Source organism: Haemaphysalis longicornis, unplaced genomic scaffold, assembly GCF_048455015.1.
Source record: "Haemaphysalis longicornis isolate Haplotype H1 unplaced genomic scaffold, Haemaphysalis longicornis Haplotype H1 scaffold_1, whole genome shotgun sequence".
In the NCBI taxonomy this organism is placed as follows: Eukaryota; Metazoa; Arthropoda; class Arachnida; order Ixodida; family Ixodidae; genus Haemaphysalis; species Haemaphysalis longicornis.
This window is the reverse complement of record NW_027526203.1, coordinates 36,919,793-36,926,991: the sequence shown is the minus strand read 5'-3', so window position 1 is coordinate 36,926,991 and position 7,199 is coordinate 36,919,793.

The following is a 7,199-nucleotide window of genomic DNA, read 5'->3' as shown; positions in this document are numbered from 1 at the left end:
CTAGGGGGACCATCGTCCCAGCTGCGCCGCAGTGGCGTCTCCTTCCCCCCTTGGCGTGTGCGCGGGTCGCTCTCGGGCTCCGGGTCCTTCAGACGACCTTTCTGTATTTTCCACTCTTTACTTAGTGCGTTTTGTCTAAACTACTTTTTTTACACGCATGGTTCTCCGAGCGCCCGTTTTCGGGTTCGGCCTTGTGTCTGTGTTCAATTTTTCCTTCTCACTTTGGCAGGAACGTGGCTGATTGGAGCTAAGAAGCGTCTCGCGGATTGGCTGCAGAAAGCCTTGTTCCATTAGGTCCGCACGCTCCAGGATGCACTTTTTTCCCCAAAGCATCCCCCACCGGACCACTTGAAGCGAATATACCGCTGCTCCTCCGGCTATTGCGGGCGGCGGGCGACCTGCACCAGGACTCACTTCAGAAACTCTGCCGCCCGTTGTCGTGCCCTCCCGCCGGGAGGCCGAGATCCAGTCAGCCATGTCCAGCTAAGTACTCTTGATCTACTGACTGTCTTTCTCATTTATGTAACAAGTGTATTCGTTCTGATTCTTATGTGCTAAATGTCATCAATGTTACCAGTACATTAAATCAGTTACCTTTAAAACCTCTTCAACGCTTCGACTTTTCCCTGCGAAAGCATGCTACCGGAGCGGCAGGCATTGGACCAAATCACGCCGTTACAAAAGTGGTAGAGTGTTGTGCGCGGTACCGAAGACCCCCTCTGCCATCATGGGCTCCCACCCCCTTCTTCGCTGATCGTCCTGCTGCTTATCATCAACCTCTCCATCCAGTCTACCGATCAAGCTTCAGCTGATGTCACGTCATTCGTCCGCACACCTAAGGCGGCAAGAAAAAGCAACGACATGCGCGACAGTGGCAACGTCTTTCTAACTTCATGGCCATCAGCGCACTACCAGCCTGGCGCCAACCAGGACCTCCACGCTCGGCATCGGCTCCGGGGAAGAGAAACCTCAGGCCCAGGCGTCAACGGAACGTCGCCGCGCCGGCCACTCTCCGTCGCGGCAGTGAGCTTCCCACGCACGCAGTAAGGTGAGAGATTTTTGCCTCTCGGCGCACCGCATTGCTGTAGGCCTATAGGCTTTTCTTCTCCGCGTATCCGGGGCGCCCACTGGTTGTCTTTGGGGTGTTTGCTTTATCAGCACCAGCCTGCTTATTGTAACCAGGTGCTGTTGACGCTGAAGCAACAATTATGAGCGTGCAGCCGTGGGGTACGTGGGCTCTTCGCGCGGGAGTTGGACGACTTTGTAGTCAGGATCTAAACGGCACAAGCGTTCGGCTCTTCCAGCGAAAGGGCCCCGAAGAAGAGGAAGACCCCCATGCGCCTATAAAAAGGCTGACTTTTGCGCAAATCACGCTATATATGTGTTTGCTGAGGTCCGTTTCCTCGGCTCCTTTCCACCGAAGTTAGGTTTTGTCTTGAAGCAAATACGGCAGCCATTTCGGGGTTGGGGGTCTGAGGAAAACGAGGAGTTGAGAGATGTTTACGCTGCACGACGCTGCTCGGAGTACAGACAAAGACACCAGCAGGGGTGCCCGGGAGGCCGCGGACGGGGGCGCTAGCGGGCGTGAAGTTCTGCGATTGCGTCGGGTTGGCGTCAGTTTCTCACCGCTGCTGATATTCGGCAGACTCTGTTCTTTTGTAAACATTAACGGTATCTATCAAGTCTTCTTAGTTTATTTATCATGTTTTACCTGTATCATTTCCGCTCGTGTTCGTGAAGAATATATATACAAATGTTTGTTCAATTTTATTTTTTGTTTGTTAGTTATGACGGGCGAGAACCGTATGACATGTTCAAAAAGGAGTCGCCAGGGGCCCACCCCTCTTGTCCTATACGCGCGACTGCCAGGTTTTGTATTTCGCAGGTCTTATGTTTACAAGTCACCGTTTTCTCGTAACACGTTTTAGCTGTTTCTGTGTGTTTCCTTCCATGTTGAAATGAATGTGCGGATCTACTTCAAGAGCGACGAGTGGGGCTGTTTGGAAAGCGTTAAACTGAATACAGAAGTGTTGTGTCGATTGAAGTGCCCAACAGTGACGGGTGTACGCAGATTTACAATTGTAAGTGAGATAACTCCAATTCAGGGAGCCCTTGTATGTATTTTATTTGTGCTGTAGTTCCTTCTCATGAACCGTTCGTAATCTTATCTATAAGGCACCGAGTGTTTTCTTAGGTGGAGAATGCGAATACAAAGTTTCTGGTTCTAATTCGCTGATTACTTTTGTTGGGTAGCGGATACTTTGCGTTATGTTTATGCGATCTGTTATCAAGGACAGATTATTCCTTTCGCGCCATGATCCTCTGAACTCAGTACATAGGCTGGCTGGGGGAACTGCTTTTACAATGTCGATTTCTTTAAGATGTAACTTTTACAGTGTGTATGCTTTTCCTATGTTATTCATGGTGTCCGTGTTGTTATTTTCTTGTTGCTACGAGTAAGTGAAATGTTTTCCCGGCTGCTGGACAACAGACTGTGCGCGCGTGAAGTGAAGAACGGAACTCCATTAAGTGACCGCGTGTGCGTTGACTGATTCACAGGAGATAGTTGTCGACTCTTATGTTAGTCTGTGTTTATTCTTGTCGAGTGCGCATTCCCTTTCAGTATGGCTGTCAGTTGGCGAAAATGTGTTCTTATGTTTTAGACTTTGTGCAGGTGTGAGGGCACTCTTTTTTCCATCGTAGGAGGTGTCGCGAAGCCGAGGTCTCTTGATGTTGTTTGTTCGTTTTTTGCGTTCTGTGCCCCCCGCCAGGGCTCTTGCTTCCAAGTGTTGTGTGTGAAAGCGGTTCGGACGCGGCGATGCCCTGGCCCCCTTTTTGCTGTGAAACGCCTCCGGCGTGTGCCGACCAAGAGACGCGGTTGTCGAGGGGGACCATCGTCCCAGCTGTGCCGCAGTGGCGTCTCCTTCCCCCCGTGGCGTGTGCGCCGGTCGCTCTCGGGCTCCGGGTCCTTCAGACGACCTTTCTGTCTTTTCCACTCTTTACTTAGTGCGTTTTGTCTAAACTACTTTTTTTACACGCATGGTTCTCCAAGCGCGCGTTTTCGGGTTCAGCCTTGTGTCTGTGTTCGATTTTTCCTTTTCACTTTGGCAGGAACATGGCTGATTGGAGCTAAGAAACGTATCGCGGATTGGCTGCAGAAAGCCTTGTTCCATTAGGTCCGCACGCTCCAGGATGCACTTTTTCCCCCAAAGCGTCCCCCACCCGGACCGCTTGAAGCGAATATAACGCGGCTCCTCCGGCTATTGCGGGCGGCGGGCGACCTGCACCAGGACTCACTACAGAAACTCTGCCGCCCGTCGTCATGCCCTCCCGCTGGGAGACCGAGATCTAGTCAGCCATGTCCCGCTAAGTACTGTTGATCTATTGGCTGTCTTTCACATTTATGTAACAAGTGTATTCGTTCTGATTCTTATGTGCTAAATTTCATCAATGTTACCAGTACATTAAATCAGTTAACTTTAAAACCTCTTCAACGCCTGGACTTTTCCCTGCGAAAGCATGCTACCGTAGCGGCAGGCATTGGACCAAATTACGCCGCTACACAATTACCTTTCACGTATGATTGTACCAACTGTTTATAATGACGATTTTCACCAAAGTTTGTGGAAATATTTTGTTATTTGGCCTCATCTTTGATGCTTAGTGTTATGTATCTCCCAGCTGTAATCCATGCAAAGTCAAGCAGGTGTCAAATAAATAAATAAATAAATAAATAAATAAATAAATAAATAAATAAATAAATAAATAAATAAATAAATAAATAAATAAATAAATAAATAAATAAACAAACAAACTTGCGGAGCCGCAAGCTCGCCTCCGAAAGAGTTGAGAACCTTACGCATTCAAACTTGACCAACGAAATATTTACTGTTTTGTTCGTTGCAGTATGAAAGGTTTGGTGTATGAATACTACCATTGCTATGTTGTTGGTTTTAAACAAATTATGAAACTCTAGCCTTACGCCTTTCCCTGATGCAAGGCGTCATTCGCAACGCGTCTAGAATTCTTTTACCGCAGTACGACATTAGAGGAAAATAAGTTCTTTTGGGCTATCATGGGTGTGCACGTAACTCATGAAATCCTCATAAAAAATTGATCGAAAATGAAAGCAGTTGTTCGATCTCTCCTAGGATCAGCCCTGTGAAAGATAACCAGAAAAGTTTATCCAGTAGAAAATATCTTTGCAAGAAAAATGGGAAAATACTGGACATACTTTTTGTGTAAAGGAATTTGTAATGAATGCTGCTCAGTTTTTGTGGAGTACCAAAACGCTTCGTAAAGGCATTCGCGCCGGTTTTATATACAACAAAAGTGGTCAAGCAACTGTTGTCATAATAGTTGATGTATTCAGAGCATGAAGGTGCTCAGGACGATTGTCCTGAAATTCAACAGTCTCCCACCCCCTCCTCCTTCCCCGTTTATTGCAGGTAAGCCGCCCCACAGAAGATATAAGGGCATGGACAATACATATATTCGAGCTATATGAAGTACTGAATATTTTTTGTAAAAGATAGGGTACTTGATCCTGTTTATGTCCCGTCTTAAATTTTACCTCAGTGGTGCCCACATATCCACACAAAATAAGCCTTACAGACAAAAGAAAGGTATTTGCTTTGGCTCCTGTGTAGCGCCAGCACTTTGCAACATTTTCGTGGCAGGCATCGATCGGGATATGAGTCAATCGCTGGACGTGGACAAAGGTTTTAAGGCTTTTAGATATGTTGAACTTTTTGGTTTTTTTCAAAAAACAGGACCAAGTAACCTATCCTGACACTGTCACGGAAGTTTTAAGTCATTTTCATCAGGGCGGGATGGGTTTAAATTTTACACATGAGCTACCCCTTTACAGTAGACTGCAGTTTTTAGACTATAACTTAACTTTTATGGACGACCACTTTTGCTGGGAATACTCACCTAAAACCTCCAAGGAACTGTTGCCTTTTGATACCGCTCATTCTAAAACTGTAAAGCGTGCCATCGCCACTATGTGCCTTCAGTCTGCCCTGTACAAATCGTATGATCATGCTATGGGAAGCAGTTTTGACCATCAAATGGCCAGGCTTCAAGCTGCTGGCTTTCCGAGCTCAACCCTTACCGCCGTAATGGAGGGTTTGCTAAAGAAAACGACAGGTGCTCCTCAAAGGGCTAATGCTGAGCACTTGAAAAATGAGCCAAGGCCTGCGGTCATTCCGTACTCGCATCGAGTTGCACACAACCTTAAAGGAGCCATGAAGAGAAAATACAACTTCGTTTAATTTGAAACAACTAGAATTCAGTATGTCACTCAGCTCCATTACAGCCACAAAAGATGTTTTTTAACGAAAAAAAAAGCTAGAAGTATTTAAAAACTTTCAAATTTTGCGCCACAGTGACGTGTTATAAGCAAGAATGACGTCATACCGGCCAACAATAAAACATAATTTTCAGTGCCTTAACTGCACGTTAGCATTCAAGTGATGCGGTCAAATGGAACTAGAGGCTATAATACAGACGTCCAGTCATGTGTCGTCGCGACAGGTCAGTAAGGCGGCCGCCAATCGCACAAACAAGGTTTTGTGACGTCATAGAAAAGTTGCGGGAAATTGGCTAGGGGGTCGCCATGGCTTCACACGTTTTCTTTAATATCTCCGTTATTTGTTCGAAGATTGCGATGATATTGGTATCATTGTTATCGGGACTAAGCAGTCTTTCTAATAAACCTAACTTGTACTTTGTCTTCATGGCTCCTTTAAGAAGGTCGCTTTCAAGTACAACGTACCGGTTGTGTTTTCACCGCCCTTGAAACTTGCCACGCTGTGCTCAAGAATAGCGCCGGAGCGGAAACGCAAAAAAGGCGAGAAGAAGCGTTTCACGCCTTTCATTAAGTGTGCGATTGGTGTTGGGTACGAGATCCCTCTGATTTGTGGGAAAGTGTAAATCGACCAAAACGGCCGATGCATTAATGACCGCCTCAGAGAACATCCCCTGTCGACGAAAAATGGAACTGGTTCACACTTGCCACAACATTGTAAAGATTGTGATTCAATCCGTAAACCCGATCTGGACAAAACAAAAATAATCGAAAGGAGCAGAGATGCTTTAAAAAAAGAAAAGAAAAGTAAAAGGAAAAGAAAGGGGCCCATGTGCGTAAGTGTACCGTCGCTATCTATTTATGATAAGGAAAGTACTTTTTTCTGATGTTCGCCACACACACGTGATGTATACTTCCCCTCCTTTCTTTTTTCTTCAGTGCATGCCTGTTATATATATGTTTGTGCTTTTCAAAATAAACTCAGTTGTTAGTAGCGCCTGCCACGCTTGCCACCGTCCACGTCTTTTTTGCGTTAAGCCTCCCATTCAGCATACAGGTTGCTTGTTCATGAAAACAAACAACGTGACCATACTTTTTATTTGGTCAGGGCTTTCATCACGATATTGGTCTGATACTTTATACGTCACGGCGGGTAAGTGATCTTTAGAACAGCTGGCCCAAGTGCTTTATGCCAAACAAATATGGTAGCCCGATGCTTAATATCAGCAAACATCATTATGCATCTGTTCAATTTGTTGCGTTCTGGAAAAAAAAGAAGCCGAGCGCTTAAGTCGGGTTCGGAAACGTCCAGTAAAGGCTCCGGGCACACTTTTACACACGCAGAAAAATGACGTGGTAATTAATAATATCCTGTACTTAACGGATTGTTCTGGGGCAATAAACAAGCGAAATGGACGTCAACGTGGAAGCGATGGCGACTTTCCTACGGTAAATGCAAAACTGTAACGAGGTTCCGTAGAGCTCTCTTGCGGTCTCTCGCGTTGATACAGCATATTGCTACTGAATTCTCTAAATTCACTTGAAATCCTTGAAGTGAGCATTTGAAGTGCGTGTAGATGTGAGGAAGGTATGCGCGACATGCTTGTGAATTGGCCACAGCGTACTAATTGCGCGGGTCTGATGGTACGAGAAGCAGATAGCAAGATAGCACGCGACAGGCTGTGAAACGAAACTGAAAAAAAACAGCCATCAAGGTAATTACTTCCATCATCCCGCGTCGTGCAAAAACAAACCACTAGAACAAGCTAACGTGCTAAAACTATACTAATTAGCGGGCCTTACGCTACTTATAATACAAAACACACTGCCCCTTTTTGCAACAGTAAGGCAGTTCTTTTGCACAAGATATGTGAACAAGCTTCCACCA